Here is an 18421-nt window from a genome sequence, read left to right as displayed (position 1 = left end):
GAGTAGGTTCCTCATCAGTAGATGCAGACCCTCTCACCCATGAGATCCTCTATCCTCTTGGCACAGGACATCCACTCACACTCCTCTTCCTAGACCTCAGTCACAGGCAAGCAGAATTCTCCTTGCAGGACTGGATGATAAACAGCTAGCTATCTAGTTTGAAGTCAGCCAAGTGGAAATTTTAGGTATTAAGCTGATAAAGGCATTATCACTCACCTAAAACCTTACCCTCATTTCTTTCTTCTCAGACTTAACACTTTCTGGCTAGTCCCTGGGTACTCAGAGGGAGATATCACCCATCTCTGTTTAAACTCGCCCACAAAGAGCCCCAGAAAAGGAGAGCTGAGAAGCAAATGACCAGGTCCATACAAGCTCATGTTTCCATCCTGGGCGGGCCTTGCTGCCTTTGTTCCTTCCTGACCCAGTATCACTATTATTCAGATGGTGGACAAATTGCAGTGGAATGAGAATAGACCCCTTATGGGGTAGAGAGGCTCCATGTGCGATCCATCTCTGGATTTCTGAGACCACTTCTAAAGGGCTTAAATTCCAGGTCCTTACCTGTGCTCCACCCCAACCCCCCAACCTTTGTGTACAACTCATTAAGCTCTGCTCTACTCCACAGGCACCACAAAGAGGAGTTCCTCTACTGTCCTAATTGAGGATCACTGCTCTAGAATATTCACCTTCTAAGGCCAAGCAGCTCTCTTTGCAACTTTGTGTGTAGGCTTTCTTCCCCAGCACCCTCTCTGTGCTGTTGTTACCAAGCCAGTTTCATTGGAACACAGCTGGAGATTCCAGCACTTCCAGAGAAGCTTCCTCAGTTTCCCTGAATAAATCTCATTCCACAAAATCAAGTTTTCAATAAATAGAATAGCACAACTACATTTTTGGCTCTAGGCTAGCAGAAAACTGAACACATTTAACCATACAGATTATCAGGAGTCCCAGGACTTCCAAGGAATTAAGAGGGAATCATACAGGTAACTGAAAAATGACAGTGACTGTTTAAATTACTCCTTCCGATATTTCATGTCAGTCTAGGACTTACAATCTTTTCTAAAACGGGATCTTGCCACTTCCCTGAAGAAATATTCCCTACACTAAGAATTTATAATTTCAGCCTTAATTGGTTTGGCTCAGTGGATAGAGCTTGCGGACTGAAGGATCCCAGGTTCAATTCTGGACAAGGGCATGTACCTTGGTTGCGGGCACATCCCCATTTTGGGGGTGTGTAGGAGGCAGCTGATTGATGTTTCTTTCATTTCTTCTCTGTAAAAAATTAATGAAATATATATATATATTTGTTTTGTTATTTTTTAAAATATATGTTATTAATTTATTTGCCCACCTGCCTCCCATACATACCCTTCCTCCCCAGAGTTTTATGTCCATTGGTTGTACTTATATGCATGTATACAAGTCCTTCGGTTGATCTATTATCTGCCCCAGATCTCCCTCCCCTCTCCACTGTAATGTGACAGTCTGCCTGTTGCTTTACTGACTCTATATCTATCTTTTGGTTCATCAGTTTATAATGTTCTTTATTATTCATAAATGAGTGAGGTCACGTGGTGTTTCTCTTTCATTGATTGGCTTATTTCACTCAGCATGATGTTCTCCAATTCCATCCAGGTTGCTGCAAATGATGAGAATTCCTTCTTTTTTATGGCAGCATAGTATTTCATTGTGTAGATGTACCATAGTTTTTTGATCCAATTATCTGCTGATGGGCATCTAGGCTGTTTCCAAATTCTGGCTATTGTAGATTGTGCTGCTATGAATATAGGGGTGCATATATCCTTTCTGATTGGTGTTTCTAGTTTCTTGGGATATATTCCTAGGAGTGGGATTAGTGGGTCAAATGGGAGTTCCATTTTCAGTTTTTTGAGGAAACTCCACACTGTTCTCCACAGTGGTTGTACCAGTCTGCATTCCCACCAGCAGTGCACGAGGGTTCCTTTTTCTCCGCAACCTTGCCAACACTTGTCGTTTGTTGATTTGTTGATGTTGGCCATTCTAACAGGTGTGAGATGGTACTGCATTGTTGTTTTGATTTGCATCTCTCAGATAATTAGTGACTTTGAGCATGTTTTCATGTGCCTTTTGGCCTTCCTTCCATCTTCTTTTGAAAATATTCTATTTAGGTCCATTGCCCATTTTTTAATTGGATCATTCATCTTCCTTTTATTTAGTTGTATAAGCTGTCTGTAGATGTTGGAGATTAAACCTTTATCAGTGGTAACATTTGCAAATATGTTCTCTCACACAGTGGGCTTTCTTGTTATTTTGTTGATGGTTTCTTTTGCTGTACAAAAGCTTTATATTTTGATGTAGTCCCATTCGTTTATTTTCTCTTTAGCTTCCATTGCCCTAGGGGCATTATCAGTGAAGAAGTTATTTTGGCATATGTCTGAGATTTTGCTGCCTGTGGATGCTTCTAGTATTTTTATGGTTTCCCGTCTGATGTTTAAGTCCTGTATCCATTTTGAGTTTATTTTTGTGAATGGTGTAAGTTGGTGATCTAGTTTCATTCTTTTGCATGTATCTGTCCAATTTTCGCAACACCATTTATTGAAGAGACTGTCTTGACTCCACTGTATATTCCTGCTTCCTTTGTCAAATATTAATTGAGCATAGTGATTTGGGTTGATATCTGGGTTCTTGATTCTATTCCATTGATCTATATGTCTGTTCTTATGCCAGTACCAGGCTGTTTTGAGAACAATGGCTTTGTAATACAGTTTGAAGTCTGGTATTGACATCCCTCCTACTTTACTCTTCTTTCTCAGGATTGCTGTGGCTATTCGGGGTCTTTTATTGTTCCAAATGAACTTTTGGAGAGTTCTTTCTAGGTCAGTGAAATATGCCCTTGGTATTTTAATGGGGAGTGCATTGAACCTATAGATTGCTTTAGGAAGTATGGACATTTTGATGATGTTGATTCTACCAATCCATGAACATGGTATGTTCTTCCATGTTTTTACATCTTCCTCTATCTCTTTTTTCAGTGTTGTGTAGTTTTCCACATATAGTCCTTTACTTCCTTAGTTAAATTTATTCCTAGGTATCTTAATTTTTTTGGTGCGATGGTAAATGGAATTGCTTTTTTAGTCTCTGTTTCTGTAATTTCACTGTTGGTGTATAGAAATGCCATGGATTTCTTGGCGTTAATTTTGTGTCCTGCTACATTGCCAAATTCATTTATTAAGTCAATTAGTTTTTTAATGGAGTCTTTTGGTTCTTTTATGTACAATATCATGTCATCTGCAAATAAAGATAACTTTACTTCTTCTTTTCCAATTTGGATGCCTTTTATTTCCTCCTCTTGTCTAATTGCAATGGCTAGTACTTCCAGTACTATGTCAAACAGGAGTGGCGAGAGTGAGCATCCCTGTTTTGTTCCTGTTCTTAGAGGGAAGGGTTTTAGTTTTTGCCCATTGAGTATGATGTAGGCTGTGGGTTTATCATATATAGCTTTTATTATGTTGAGGTATGATCCTTGTACTCCCACCTTGTTGAGAGTTTTTATTAGGAAAGGGTGTTGGATTTTATCAAATGCTTTTTCTGCATCAATTGATATGACTATATGATTTTTATCTTTCAATTTGTTTATGTGATGTATCACATTTATTGATTTGTGGATATTGTACCATCCTTGCATTCCTGGAATAAATCCCTCTTGGTCATGGTGTATGATCTTTGTGATGCTCTGCTGGAGCTGATTTGCTAGAATTTTGTTGAGGATTTTGGCATCTATATTCATGAGGGATATTGGCCTGTAATTCTCTTTCATTGAGTTGTTGTTATCTGGTTTTGGTATTAGGGTGATGCTGGCTTCATAGAAGAAGTTTGGAAGTGTTCCTTCCTCTTAAATTTTTTGGAATAGTCTGAGGAGGATAGGTTTTAGTTCTTCATGAATGTTTGTTAAAACTGTCCTGTGAAGCCATCTGGCCCTGGGCTTTTGTTTGCTGGAAGCTTTTTGATGACTGTTTCAATTTCTTCCCAAGTCACTGGTCTATTGAGATTTTTAGATTCTTCCTGATTGAGTTTTGGAAGTTTGTATTTTTCTAGGAATATGTCCATTTCCTCCAGGTTGTTCAGTTTGTTGGAATGGAGTTGTTCGTAGTATTTTGTAACAATCCATTGTATTTCGGTGGGGTCTGTTGTTATTTCACCTCTTTCATTTCTGATTTTGTTTACTTGAGTCCTCTCTCCTTGTTTCTTGGTTAGCCTGGCTAGAGGTTCATCTATCTTGTTTATCCTTTCAAAGAACCAGCTCTTTGTTTTGTTGATCTTATGTATTGTTTCTTTGGTCTCTATGTCGTTTATCTGTGCTCTGATTTTTGTTATTTCCTTCCTTCTGCTTACACTGGGCTTTTCTTGTTGCTCTTTTTCTAATTCTTTGAGTTGTAAAGTTAGATCATTTGTTACCATTTTTTCTTGTTTTTTGCAATAGGCTTGTAAGGATATGAACTTCCCTCTCAAAACTGCTTTTACTGTGTCCCATAGATTTTGGATTGTTGTGTTTTCATTGTCATTTGTTTCCGGGATGTTTTTAATTTCTTCCTTGATTTCTCTGGTAACCCAGTCCTTGTTTAATAACATGCTGTTTAGTCTCCATGTGTTTGATTTTTGGGTTATTTTTATTGTAGTTAATTTCCAGTTTTATGCCACTATGATCTGAGAAGATGCTTGATATTTCTATCTTCTTGAACTTGAAGAGACTTTGCCTATGTCCCAAAATGTGGTCTATCTTTGAGAATGTTCCATGTGCACTTGAGAAGAATGTATATTCTGTGGCTTTGGGGTGTAATGTTCTGAAGATGTCAATTAATTCCATCTGGTCTAGTGAGTCATTTAGGATTGATATTTCTTTGCTGATTTTTTGTTTAGATGATTTGTCGAAGGGTGACAGTGGGGTATTAAAATCTCCTACTATGATTGTATTGCTATTAATCTCTTCCTTAATGTCCTCCAGCAGTTTTTTTATTTTAATGTATTTTGGTGCTCCCATATTGGGTGCATATATATTTACCAGGGTTATTTCTTCTTGTTGGATTGCTCCCTTTAGTATTATGAAGTGGCCTTCATTATCTCTTGTTATGTCCTTCACTCTGAGATCTAATTTTTCAGATATAAGTATTGCTACTCCAGCTTTTTTTCATTTCCATTCTCCTGAAAAACCTTTTCCATCCCTTCACCCTCAGTCTGTGTGCGTCTTTTTTTCTGAGGTGGGTTTCTTGTAGACAACAGATGTATGGGTCTTGTTTTCTTATCTAATCTGTTACCCTATGTCTTTTGATTGGAGCATTTAATCCATTTACATTTAAGGTTATTATTTATAGGTACTCATTTGACGCCATTTTTATTCTATACCCATGTTCCTTCTTTGCTTCCTATTTCTTTATTTTTACAGTAGACCCATTAGCATTTCTTGCATTGTTGGTTTGGTGGAGATAAATTCCTTCAGTCTTTTTTTGTCTGTGAAGCTCCTGATTTCCTCTTCAATTTTGATTGATAGCCTTGCTGGGTACAGTATTCTTGGATTCAGTCCCTTCCTTTACATGACTTTTATATTTCATCCCCTTCCCTTCTGGCCTGATAAGTTTCTGTTGAGAAATCAGTTGCTAGTCTGATGTGGGTTCCTTTGTATGTAACTTTCTGCTTTTATGATTTTTACTTTGTCCTTATTGTTTGCCAATTTAATTATAATGTGCCTTGGCATCTGTCTTCTGGGATTCATTTCTCTTGGGACTCTGTGAGCATCTTGGATTTGTGTGGGTTTTTTCTTCTCTATCTCAAGAAAGTTTTCTGACATTATTTCTTGAAATACTTTTTCCATGTCACCTCAGTTTCCTTTCCTTCTGGAACCCCTATTATTTGAATATTATTTTGTTTTGTATTGTCCCAAAGCTCCCGTAGGCTCTCTTTTTATTTTATTTTTTTTCTAGAAGCTGCTCTAATTGGGTATTTTTTTCCATCTTGTCTTCTAGCTCACTGATGCTGTCCTCTGCTTCATCTAGTCTACTCTTGATGCTTTCTATTGAGTTCTTCATGGTAGCGATGTCATTTTTCATTTCTTCTTGGTTCTTCTTCAATTCTTCTTAGTTCTTCTTCAATTCCTCATGGTTATTCCTCATTTCTTCTTGGTTATTGTCAAATTTCTCTCCCATTCTTTTTAGCCATCCTATGATCATTACTCTGAATTCTTGCTCTGGTAGGTTGCTTGCCTCTAACTTGTTTACTTCCTTTTCTGGTGATGCCTGCTTTTCTTTCATGTGCAGGCTATTTCTTTGTCTCCCTATGGTCTCTCTTTTCAGAATGTCTGGTTATGTGGTGATCTTTCTCCTGCATTGATTTAAAGGCACAAAATACAACACTACCAGGTACAACACAAGAGGCACTTAACAGGAATGTATTTACGATATTAATAACCTCTAATAAAGGTGACCACTAAAGAATGGCAAATTAGGGGATAGGAGAGAAGGAAGAAAGGTAAAAATAAAATAAAGAAAAATTAAAAATTAATAAATAAATAAATAAATAAATAAATAAAAGAGGGATAAAGAGATAGAAACAGAAGAAAAAAAAGTAATGACAAAATGAAGTTGGAAAACAGGGAAAAAAGAAAAGAGAGAGAGAGAGGGGGGGGGGAAGCAGACTAAGAGAAATGGGAAACAAACTATTACATATATATGTGGAGAAAATTCCCATAGAACAACCGCTAATCCCATCAAATGCCAGCAACAATACTTGGAGATTAGTACAAACTACAATATCCATTATTATGATATACAGAAGTAAAAAACAAACAAAAACAAAGGATTTTTAAAAAAATACAAAGCAACATTAACAACACAGGAATAAGCATAACAATTTCACTAAAAAGCATAAAAATTCACAATAATCAACAATGAAATATATTTTTTAAAAGAATTTATAATTTCAGATTCCACAAGTCTCAATGTTTTTCTTTCAGTATCTTGTATTAACATTTTTTTATATTAAGAAATTCTATTTCTAGTAAGAAAGAAAATAATATGAAGATAAATAACATGAATAACATCTTAAAATATCTAGATACATGTACACCCAACTAAACATGTGTTGTTTTTTTTCATTTCAATTTGTGTTTGTTATTTTTGCTTACCAGATATATAGGACCTGAAATGGCTATAGACTTCCTTTTCACTTTTTAAAAAAATTAAATTATTATCTTTGTACATATACCATTGTCACCCCCTCCCCCCCCTGTTTTGTTTTTGTTTCACTTGTTAGCAAGTTTTTCCTCCCATTTTTCTATAGGTTTGGTTTCTCTTCTGTATTATTTGGTAATTTCCTTAAATACCACACTTTCTTTAGAAGGCATAACAAAGGGCTTATTTAGATAATTATTTTCTCACTTTGTTCTATACACCCTCTCTTTTATAGTTTCAATTGACTACAATTTCTGACTCAAGGTTTCAGGGTTGGTGGTTTTACTTATAGTTCCCTCAAGCAAGTTGAATATCTAAACTTAAAACAAACACACACAAAAACATAAACACTGGACAAAGATAAAAGTTACTGAAAATTATACTCTAATTCATAGGAAGTATGATCAATGTGCATTTTGTTAATTATATTACAAATGTTTTCTATTTAACTTATATCATACTTTTTATTCTGTCCAAAGTGTAGAATACTGGGCCCAACTTCACAAATATTGATTGAGAATTTCTGCTACGAAATCTCTGATGAGATCTGGAGGTTTGGATTGGCATCAAAACAAGAAACTAGAGAAATTCTTATGTCTGACATTGTTTAAAAATTACTAATTTAAAGACAGTACAAAATAAGTCATAAATATGATTGCCTTGTTTATCTTCTATTATTATTATAGAGTCTTTTTTCAAGCTTTGCTTGATTACTTGCATATTTCTATTTCTTTTATGCCTTTATGTTTTTGTACAGCTAGTCTTTCCTTGTTGGATGCCCATTCTTATCTTTTTAACTGGTTAAATTCTACTTGTTCTGTAAGAAGAAATTGGAACACTCTTCCATCTATGAAGCCTTTCTTGACCTCCCACCTCCCACAGAGAACCATTCTCATCTCTCAATGCTCCTATTTCACATAATAAATACTACCACAACAGTGAGACAGAGTTCAGGATAAAATTATGGAGAGCTGTGAGTGTTGTGACCAAAGATAGGATATGAACTAATGAACTTGACTTTAACTGTGAAGGTGGTAATTATATTTTAGCTATTTTTGATATGACCATTCATGATCTAATGATTGTTACATAGGAGGCATTTAGAAAAAAAAATTGGGGTAATATAAAATAAATGTGTAGTAGCACATCTGATAGTTTTTCTCCTTCTTGGGAGTTGAAGGCCAAAGCTGAAGAAAAAGTCACTAAATGAATTCCATTCTAATGATAGCTACCCAAAATTACAATAGTTGCATGTTACTCCCCTCAGATCTTGTTACATGCTATTGGAATCAGTGCCCCTTTTTCTACTTACTACGTCAACTTTACATCCTGATCTGTATCTAAGAAGTGTAGGGAGGCAAGATATAATGGAAGTGTTAGTAGCATCAGTGGACTCAAGGGGAATGAATTCTGGATGATGAGAAACTTTTCACCATCAAGATGAAAAGTAGGCACTCTGCCATCAGTTCAAGTGACAGAGACACATATATAGACTATAATAAGAGAGACTGGTGTTCTTTCCCTCATTTGCATGTACATGTGGGCAGTGGGTTTCAAACTGTCCCTCTGCCTTGCTCAGCAGAGGGAAAAAATTGCTGAGAGGGTCAATGCAGGGTGGTGTGGATGTGAGGCATTCTGCACCCTCCCTGACATGGGAAGGATGTTTGAATTTCCTCCATGCCAAATGCACAGTGGAAAAGGTAACTGGTTTTTAGCCATTCTGTGGCCACCAACTCAGGAGGGCTGATGGTCAAGGAAGATGTACTTACATGAGGTAGACATCTGGGCATAAAAAGCTGGGAAATCATGGTGCAAGAGGATGAACTTGAACATCCACATGCAGGAATTGTTGAGTGGGGGATGCTCTGAGATAGAAGTACCTCATGAGAGGCACACTTGGTAGGCAGGAGCCACCAATCAATGTTGGCCAGAAAAGCAGCAACTGTCACTACAGAGAAAATTTCACCTGTAACACAACTTAAGTATTTTGACATTCACTGTTTTTCTGTCCTTTCTCCTCAACCTTATTACTGTGTTTCCCCGAAAATAAGACATCTTCCGAAAATAAGACCTAGAGCATGGAAAGATAAGGCATCCCCTGAAAATAAGACCTAGCACAACTTTGGGAGAAAAAATTAATATATGACACTATCTTATTTTCGGGGAAACAGGGTATTAGAGTAACTGCTTTCTAGAAGAGGGAAGAAAGGGAAGGACTGACACAGAAGACATGTCTTCTTTCCAGTTAATGTCCCTAAAGCTACAATTACTAGTATAGCCTACAGTGAGTAAAGTAAAAGCTTTAAATATTTTTATTATGAATTTTAAACTGAGTTGATCTGACTATATATAGTCAACGATGTCCAGAAAGCTATTGAAGCTTCCTAAGATGGCCCTCAAATAATTTACTTCCCAATTAGAAACAGGAATTCAACAGAACATTTTGGGAAGGCAATGATTAAAGGAAAATAAACCATCTTATATTTTCATACCATCAAGTTGAGCATTTAAAAAAAAAAGATCTCGCTTACTCGAATAAAAATAATGAGTACTAGAAGGCAACAGGATTTCACCAGGGGGGTAGTTATATCCCCCAAATATCATTTCACTCTTGTTTATAGAGGTTTGGAAATACCCAAGTCCAATCAAGAAGAACAAAGAAGCCTCAGGATAAGAATGAAGATAAAGAAATTTGTAGTTTGTACAAGTGTCTAAGGGAATAAAAGGTCAAACAGAATGGAGTGAAGTTTATATTGAGTTTGAAAATGGAAAATAAAAACTGATTTTTTTGCCAGTTTTTACTTGGTATTCCGCATTCAGCAGAGGCATTGCATTGAAGTGAACAAGTTAAGAGAGTCTCATGGAATAAAATCCTCTTGGATAGGAGCTTTAATGCCAAACAGGACTAAGTTTGCATACTAACTGCATCCCCTAAATCAATGAGATTTTTTCTTGCCTTCAAATTTGTTCCTAATAAGTGAAAATATCACCACTACTCACTTTGGATTGTTGTGCAAATAAGGGAAATTATTTACCTACGTGATATGATTGTAGACACAGAGTAAACCCTAATAAATGAAAATTTGTTTTCTTCTAAGATAAGTCTATTCCACTGCTGGAGAATTTACTAGTTCCTATCATTTTTCTAAAAGATGAAGCCTCTTTTAAAAATATCTAACTTCTTTAACACAGGTTAACTCCCATGAAGTTACTTTTAAATGCTAAATTCTGTTTTCCAGATACTTTGACTCTGACAATGCGTGACTTAAATGGAGATTCCAGTGTAGCTAGATTTATGAAATCCAGAGCTCCATTCTGTGTCAGTTAATCATCATTCTATCTTTACTTTGTTACTTTGGCCCTGGCTTGATTTCCCAAATCCTGATCAGTTTTTGGTGACATGATGCAATTATATTGTATTTCTGGATTAACAAAGCTGAGAACCAGCCCTTAAAAAGGGGTAACCACACAAAGGTGTGACTTCCCACTTTCTAAGGACCAGCTACCTCTCTTTGGAATTGCTCTGTGGAACTGCATTATGACCTTAAGAACAGAACATAAAACTGAAACTCATAGATACAGACAACAGTATGGAGGTTATGAGAGGGAAGAGGGCCATGAAAGTTTATAAAGGATAAAGGAAGTCAGTATATGGTGACAGAAGATGATTTGATTTGGGGTGGTGGGTACAAAATGCAATGTAGAGATTATGTATTATGTATCATAGAACGTAACTTGAAACTGGCATACTCTTTTTTTGTTATCTAAAATTTTACATATGTCACCCTTTTCCCTGATTGACACCTTCCCTCCCCGCCAAGCCAATCCCATCCTGGGCAAGCTCCCACCACCCCAGTGCTGTCTTTGTCCATTAGTTATGCTAATAGAAACCTATATACTCTTATTAAACAATGTCACTCCAATAAGTTTAGTAAAAAAATTTCCATATAATTTTAAAAAGTAAGACAGTGTAGAACAAGGCAACTCTAGAATGTGTCAAGAAACTACAGCTATAATAACATAGGCATGCACAAAATGGCAAGCTCATCAGGCAGGATACTTAGGCAGATTAAACAGCAGGTACACTCAAATCCTCAGGGCACAAAATGACACAAATCTGCAAGCAGGCATTAAGGAAAAAGGTTTGCAGTGGTAAAAAACAGTTAGCCACCTGCTAGTTCAGCACAACAGCAGGTACACATGTCAAATGTCCACAAAATCAAAATCAATTTTTAAAGCTTTCACGAGATTGCATTGTCACTTTTCTCACTTTAAAACAATAGGGTTCTGGGGTGCATTATGTGTCTTAAGTCTTTGTCTTGAGAATAAATGGTAATTTGCTTATTTAAATTGGAAGAAAAAAGTGAAAATTTTCTGCATAAACCCATGGACATGCAGCTTTATAATGAAATTTCAAAATGTAACTTCTCCTTCGTTATAACATTCCAAGAATATTAGGAATTATTTGGTTAATTTTTATTTCTTATACAAATTCACTGCTTTTACCCAGATTGTTGCTTAATAGTATTTCTTGTGGTTTTCTGATTGCAAGATGTAGTATGTTATCTGCAAATCTGAGCTTTCTGAGCGCTGCTCATTCAGAAGCCGGGCTCACAGCTGGCGAGTGCAGTGGTGGTGGTGGGAACCTCTCCCGCCTCTGCAGCAGGGCTAAGGATGTCCCACTGTGGCTTAGGCCTGCCTCAGGGATGGGCCTAAATTGTCACTTGGACATTCACCAAGAGCTCTAGGCTGTGAGAAGGCACAGGCTGGGCTGAGGGGACACTCCTGCTGGAGTGCACGAATTTTGTGCACCAGGCCTCTAGTGGTTATACAACTGGTAGGCCAATAAGAGATAAGCTGAAGACTCTGTGTGGGACTTTGGGGAAAATGTCTATATGTGGAGCTCACTCAGCTACTAGGGATTTTCCATTCTCCCATTGCTTCTTCTTCCTCCCCTAAACATGGAGGTAAAAGATAGAGATGCAATGACCAAATTGTAAGGAGACCTGGAGGGTGGAAACTATGATTTAATGATGTCTGAGAGACAGATGAGTCAAGGACTGTGGACTATGGCACAAGACCCAGTTCATTAGATTCCAATTTCTAGTTTCAGGAAAGAAAAATCAAGCTTCAACTTTTATCAAGTCAATCATATTTGAGTTATTTTCCAATATGCAGCCAAACTAATTCCCTAAACTGAAAATAGAGGCAAGTCAGAAGATTATCAAAATAGTCCAAGCAAGAGAACATAGTGGTTCAGATACAGAGACAGATGGTGATTCAATGTATTGCTGGCTTTCAAAATGCAATTTATAAATATTTACTTGGAAGAAATGATGGATGAAAAAAATAACTGAATGAATGGAATGTTTTTAATTTATTAAAATGATGATTATGTTAGTTAAAAGACTATGCAACTAAAATTCATAGTGATTGCAATTATTTTAAATTATATATAATAAACTAAATAATGCACAAAAGGGAAAATAATTGTCAGTCTTGTATTAATGTCTTTCTAGCTAAAATAAAAAATGACTAAAAATTAAATTTAGATTTTTACAGTCTCATTTAGTCATAGGTTTATTTGGGAAGGAAAGCAAACTTAAGTCATCTAGGCTACCATTTATAGTGCAGCTTCTCAAGGACAGGTTGACACTGAAACATATCTTTTACTGAGTTCAAAGAAGACCAAGTTCTTAATTTTTTCCCTCCCAGTTCTTACTGTTTAATGTACCACATTTAGCAGTTTGAAACTTTTGGTGGGTACATTAAGGACTTTTTTAACACTCCTCCCCTTTTTGTGAGATCAATGCAATCTCTATCTACTGCCTGCTTTTTATACATTATGGGATTCTAATGTATAAAGAATTCAGTAACCTGGTGGCTGATACACAGGATAATTTAGAGATGCAGCCACCCGACAGCTGATTCTTCAACGACTCTACTTCTACTGACAGATGTGAAAGAAAATGCTCAAGTTGTCAGTCCACTTCTATTTTTTATGAGCAAATTTTGTACTTTTTGGAGCTGTGGGATGGAGGTGCATTGCAGGAATGAACTTCATGTGCCAATCTGCAAAGCAATCATTGCTCTCTCTTGTGATGGGAATAACACTTGTGGAACATTTTTCACCCGAGGACGGCAAAGCACCTCATTAAAATGGATTTATTAAACCTCCAGGGCACTCTGTAGAAGAAGAATGGTCAGCTGCTTTTTTATCAAGATAGGAAATCTGGGCGAAAAGGAGTCCAGGTGACTAGATTATAGTATCAGAATTTGGCAAACATTTTGGCTTGGTTTTATAACTGAGGTCAGCATAGCCATGGGGCATATTAGTACCTTAGCAGCAGAAGGGTTGCGAGGAAGGAAAAAATGCTAGATGTAGATTTTCTCAATCTCAACACTATTGATATTGTGGCCCAGATTCATCTTTATTGTAGGATGGAGCTGGGGTCTGTCCTGTGCATTGCAGAATGTTTAGCAGCACCCCTGGACCCAATAGATGCCAGTAGCATCCCTCCTTGTGAGCACCAAAATATGTTTGTGAGCATTGCCAAATGCCCCAGTAGGGACGATATGCCTACCTTCCATTCAGAATATTGTGCTTGTTGTAAACTGAAAAGGGGTCTAAAAACACATCTAGATTCTAAAACTGGCACTTTGGAGGAGTATCCAGCCTCACCTCTAGAAGGTCCAAAGTTAAGATGCAAATACAAGCTTGATTTAAGCAAACTTTGAAATAACACAGTGAGATGATTCAGAGCCCAAGAAGGCTTCTGGTGGCAAGTAGTATTGACACTATTGAAGTAGGCAAGAGGGATTTAATTTGAGTGATCCATCCATTCAGCTCAAGTCAAAGAAAGCTGGTAAAAGATCGGTGAGGTCTCAGGTCTCACTGATCAGACTGGATACAAGTATGGATGAGTATCAGGCAAGAAGAAACTAAGACCTGCCTGTAGCATAGAATAAACAAATAGAGTGTAACAAGATTTTTCCCTATCACTTCTAGGTTGAACCAGATGATAACTTCTGAGGTAAGCACACCCATATAAACTGCTTTAGGAAGAGAATGTTTCTAAAACTGTCAGGGAAAGGCACCAGTAATTATTGAGAGAGGCCTGGGAGAGCAGAGTCATTATTGATGAGTTTCAGTATTTTAATAGTTACTTATTCATTGCCCAATATTAATTTATTATTGAGTCTACATTAATGCAATTGTTAAGCTATGATTACTTGGGAAAGTAGTGATTTTTATATATTTATGTCTTTTGGTTCATCAATTTATAATGTTCTTTAATATCCATAAATGAGAGAGGTCATGTAGTATTTCTCTTTCATTGACTGGCTTATTTCACTCAGCATGATGTTCTCTAGTTCTATCCAGGTTGCTGCAAATGATGAGAATTCCTTATAATATTCTTAAGAAGATAAGAATAACTGGTTTGTCTCCGTGGGTGGAGCGTCGGCCTGCAGACGGATTTGATTCCTGTCAAAGGCAACCTTGGTTGTGGGCACATCCCCAGTGGGTGGTGTGCAGGAGGCAGCTGATCTATATTTCTCTTTCATTGATGTTTCTAAATCTCTATCCCTCTCCCTTCCCTCTGTAAAAACCCAATAAAATGTTTTTTTTTTTTTAAAAGAAGCTTAGAGTGGCAAATACGTCTGAGAGATTAAGCAAAATAATAAATGAATTATAGCTAGCTGATTCTGAAGTTAACTGCTTAGCTAAAATATCTGAAAACCTTATATTAAGGCAGATATCATCTCTGTGGACTAAAAGTGATAAAATGAAGAAAATATGGCCTGTTTTTTCAAAGTCTTGGTCAGTAAACTGAATTGCACAGCATGGATTATGCTGTGGGAGAAATATATTAGCAATAAAATATCTTTAAATATAAAAGATAAATATTTTTAGTATCCTGAGAATAAAAGTGTAGAGTCCAAGAAAAGGGGATCATTAATCAAGGAAAATACCAGATGGAGCAGGAGGGTAATTAATTCATTAACATAGATAGAGCTGTTTGTCTTGGAGGTGAAATGGGGCATCTTCTGTTAAGACATAAAAGAAAGAAGAACGAATTAGGTGTAAAGAAAACTAGTAGGTTGGTAAGTAGAAAGAGAGACAAGATTGGGTATGGAAGGAGAGAAGCTGGTAGAGTTCATGTTTCATGGCCTTTTAGATTCCAAGAGGAGGATGAAGCAAAATAATATTGAGAGAAGCAGGGAGAGGCAGAGTTGTAAAAATATAAGGGTATCCTATATAATAAAAGCCCAATATGCTAAGTGTCTGTTCGTTCAGTCAACCAATCAAAGTGTAATATGCTAATGATATGCTAAAGTTGCTCAACCACTCGCCATAACATGCACTGACCACCAGGGGGCAGTTGCTCCATCTGGTAGATTAGCTCAGGAGGGGCCAGATATGCCCTGGAGCTCTCCTGTGGTCCCTCCCCAACTGGTCAACCTCTCACATCCATTCCCAGTCCCCATTGTGCACCAGTGGGGTCCCTTGGCCTGGCCTGCATCCTTTCACAATCTAGGACACCTTAGGGGATGTTGGAGAGTTGGTTTTGGCCCCAGCCCACAGGCCAAGCTGAGGGACCCCACTGGTGCACAGATTTGTGGACCGATCCTCTAGTATAGATACTAAAAGAATCTAGGATGTTAAAAAGAGCAGCCTAGAGATCAGTGAAAGGAAGTTTAAGCTTTATTGGAATTATTTAGTTGAGGCCAGAGTGCACAGTTGCAGAAGCTGACACATTAGTTGGCTAAGTCTTAGGATGGAGCTTTGATCAGAACATCAAACCTCAGAGGGAAGATAAGGGAGGGTGGGGGTAAAGGGGAGAGATCAACCAAAGGACTTGTATACATGCATATAAGTCTAACCAATGGACACAGACAACAGGGGGGTGAGGGCATGAATGGGGGGTGGGGTGGGAAGGACAATGGGGGAATAAGGACACATATATAACATCTTAATCAATAAAGAAATGAAAAATAAAACAAACAAAAAAGAAAAAGAGACATTAAACATCATTGACTCATTTTTGTATTTGGAGCTTAGCCATCGGGGATGTAAAATAAGAGAAAGCTATAGTCAGAAAGTGGGAATTGGAAGGTTGAGATTTGAAAGATGGAAAATATCCCAGTGATAGAGAATCCTTGTAAGGTTTTATGAGTCCTTCCTCATAGTGAAGGTGAGTTATGTTGGATTCCATATGCCAGGAACATATCATATACAGACATTGCTTAAATTCCTGTTAACCATGTGAAAACTGAAATGGTCCTAAATGATGAAAAGGCTTGGTTTGGCAAAGAAGAGGATGAACCTTTTTTTTTTTTTAAATGTCATATAGGTAATGTGCTGATGTCATAACAAAATTTGAGGGAGGCACATCTTACACAAGAGTGTAAACACCCAATAATCACATATATAAACTACAAAAGGATCTGAACCTCATAATTGAGGTATCAGAAATATAAGGGTAAAAACTGTCTAGCACTTTTAGATGATATCATTGGGAATAATTTTTCTAAGTACTGAGAGATAAGAGACTCAAGAATAGATGGAGAAAAAAGGTCTTATTTTATGGTTCGTTTTAAAGCAGGCTTTACTTTCAATCAAAGTTCTACTCCCAGTTAATCTTTTATTAAATCTACACCATTGCACTTTTTTGTAACCTTTTAATAAGTTTTGTCTAAACCTGTAAACATTTTTTCAGCATTAATAAGTGATTTGTAAATCTCTTTAGTTCACTTAGGGTAATACTGTTTAAAGCAGGATTGCTTGTTTCAGTGGAAAATTGTAAAATCTCCTTGCTCCTTCCCATTTCTTTTGAAGTACAGAATAATGGGATAGATTAATCCTGCTTAATTTATGGTGCTGCATTATTAACCAAAACTGCTTTTTAAAGTCTGTTATAATTATGTCTCAACAAACCATAGATAAATGGTTTTACTATAGGGGATTTATGCTAAGTCAAATTACTGGGAAGGAGTAAAACCTCTGTGCTTTTAATTACAGCACTTCCCATTCTAACAAGAAAAGATAATTTTTCTAGTTAGTGCCAAGGATATGAAAAATTTTTACTCTTTTCTTAATAGAATCAGTAAAGGAAAGCACTAAAAGCAATCAACAAGTTCATGAGTGTCCCAAAACAATGTTCCCTGTGTAGAAGAATGAGCAGGTGACCATAGATCAGTCAGTTACCTCCCACTGTGTGCTATTCTTTAAGGATCAGCACACATATGACTGTAACATTGTGTGTGTGTGTGTGTGTGTGTGTGTGTGTGTGTATGTGTGTGTGTTTAAATCATTATCACCTGTTTAGTGACTATTGGATGTTAGCTCCTGCCAAAAGAACTAATGTTATCACTAATAACCTAATGTGGAAGATTACAAATTCATTTAGTAAATGGCATTTATAATGGGAGCAAAATTTTTTCTTTTAAAATCAGAGAGCACATTGATAGCATCTTTCCTTAGGCAAAGAGGATGCTCTTAATATCCACATCTCCAGTCTATTAATAATTCTCACATCTGATCTACAGGTTCATTTTGTCCTTTGCACTTACTCATATAGTATAATAAAAAATAGTTATATAAATGCTTTGCTATAGCACCATTAGAACATATCGATATATTAAGACTCTGTCTTTAGCCAACACCGGTTGACTCTGTCTTTAGCCAACACCGGTTTGGCTCAGTGGTAGAGCCTTGGTCTGCGGACTGAAAGGTCCCAGGTTCGATTCCGGTCAAGGGCATGTACATTGGTTGCGGGCACATCCCCGGTAGGGGGTGTGCAGGAGGCGGCTGGTCGATGTTTCTCTCTCATCGACGTTTCTAGCTCTCTATCCCTCTCTCCTCCTCTCTGTAAAAAAATCAATAAAATATATATAAAAAAAAAAGACTCTCTTTAGTCTTAATATATGTTCTAATGGTGCTATAGCAAAGCATTTATTTAACTATTTTTGATAATACTATTTCAGATTATGTTTACATACTTTTTGTGTTACTAATGACTAGATAGAATGGGGGGGGAAAGCAAGTTGGAGAATTGAAGAGCATAAAGGTAAATTTAGAGCCTTAAGTGTTTTATATTATAGTAATGGCAATGGGGATAAAAATCAACACTTTGAGTTGATAAATATATGAAATTAAGTTTCAATTTTAAGTCTATACAACCATTGTGGGGCAGTTTTGAGTATGGAAGGGAACAATG

The 18421-nt window shown here is 36.8% G+C and overlaps 1 non-coding gene across 1 annotated transcript; it reads right to left on the bottom strand.

Annotated features, from left to right (window-relative positions):
- Nucleotides 1-16545: 16545 nt before the first annotated feature.
- Nucleotides 16546-16649, bottom strand: LOC118710820. The gene has a single exon (XR_004985548.1). It is a non-coding gene; the product is annotated as a small nucleolar RNA U13 (small nucleolar RNA).
- Between the last annotated feature and the right edge of the window lie 1772 nt (nt 16650-18421).

Source organism: Pipistrellus kuhlii, unplaced genomic scaffold, assembly GCF_014108245.1.
Source record: "Pipistrellus kuhlii isolate mPipKuh1 unplaced genomic scaffold, mPipKuh1.p scaffold_m20_p_1, whole genome shotgun sequence".
Lineage (NCBI taxonomy): Eukaryota > Metazoa > Chordata > Mammalia > Chiroptera > Vespertilionidae > Pipistrellus > Pipistrellus kuhlii.
The sequence above is the reverse complement of the archived record's forward strand: the minus strand, read 5'-3'. Positions and strand labels throughout refer to the sequence as shown.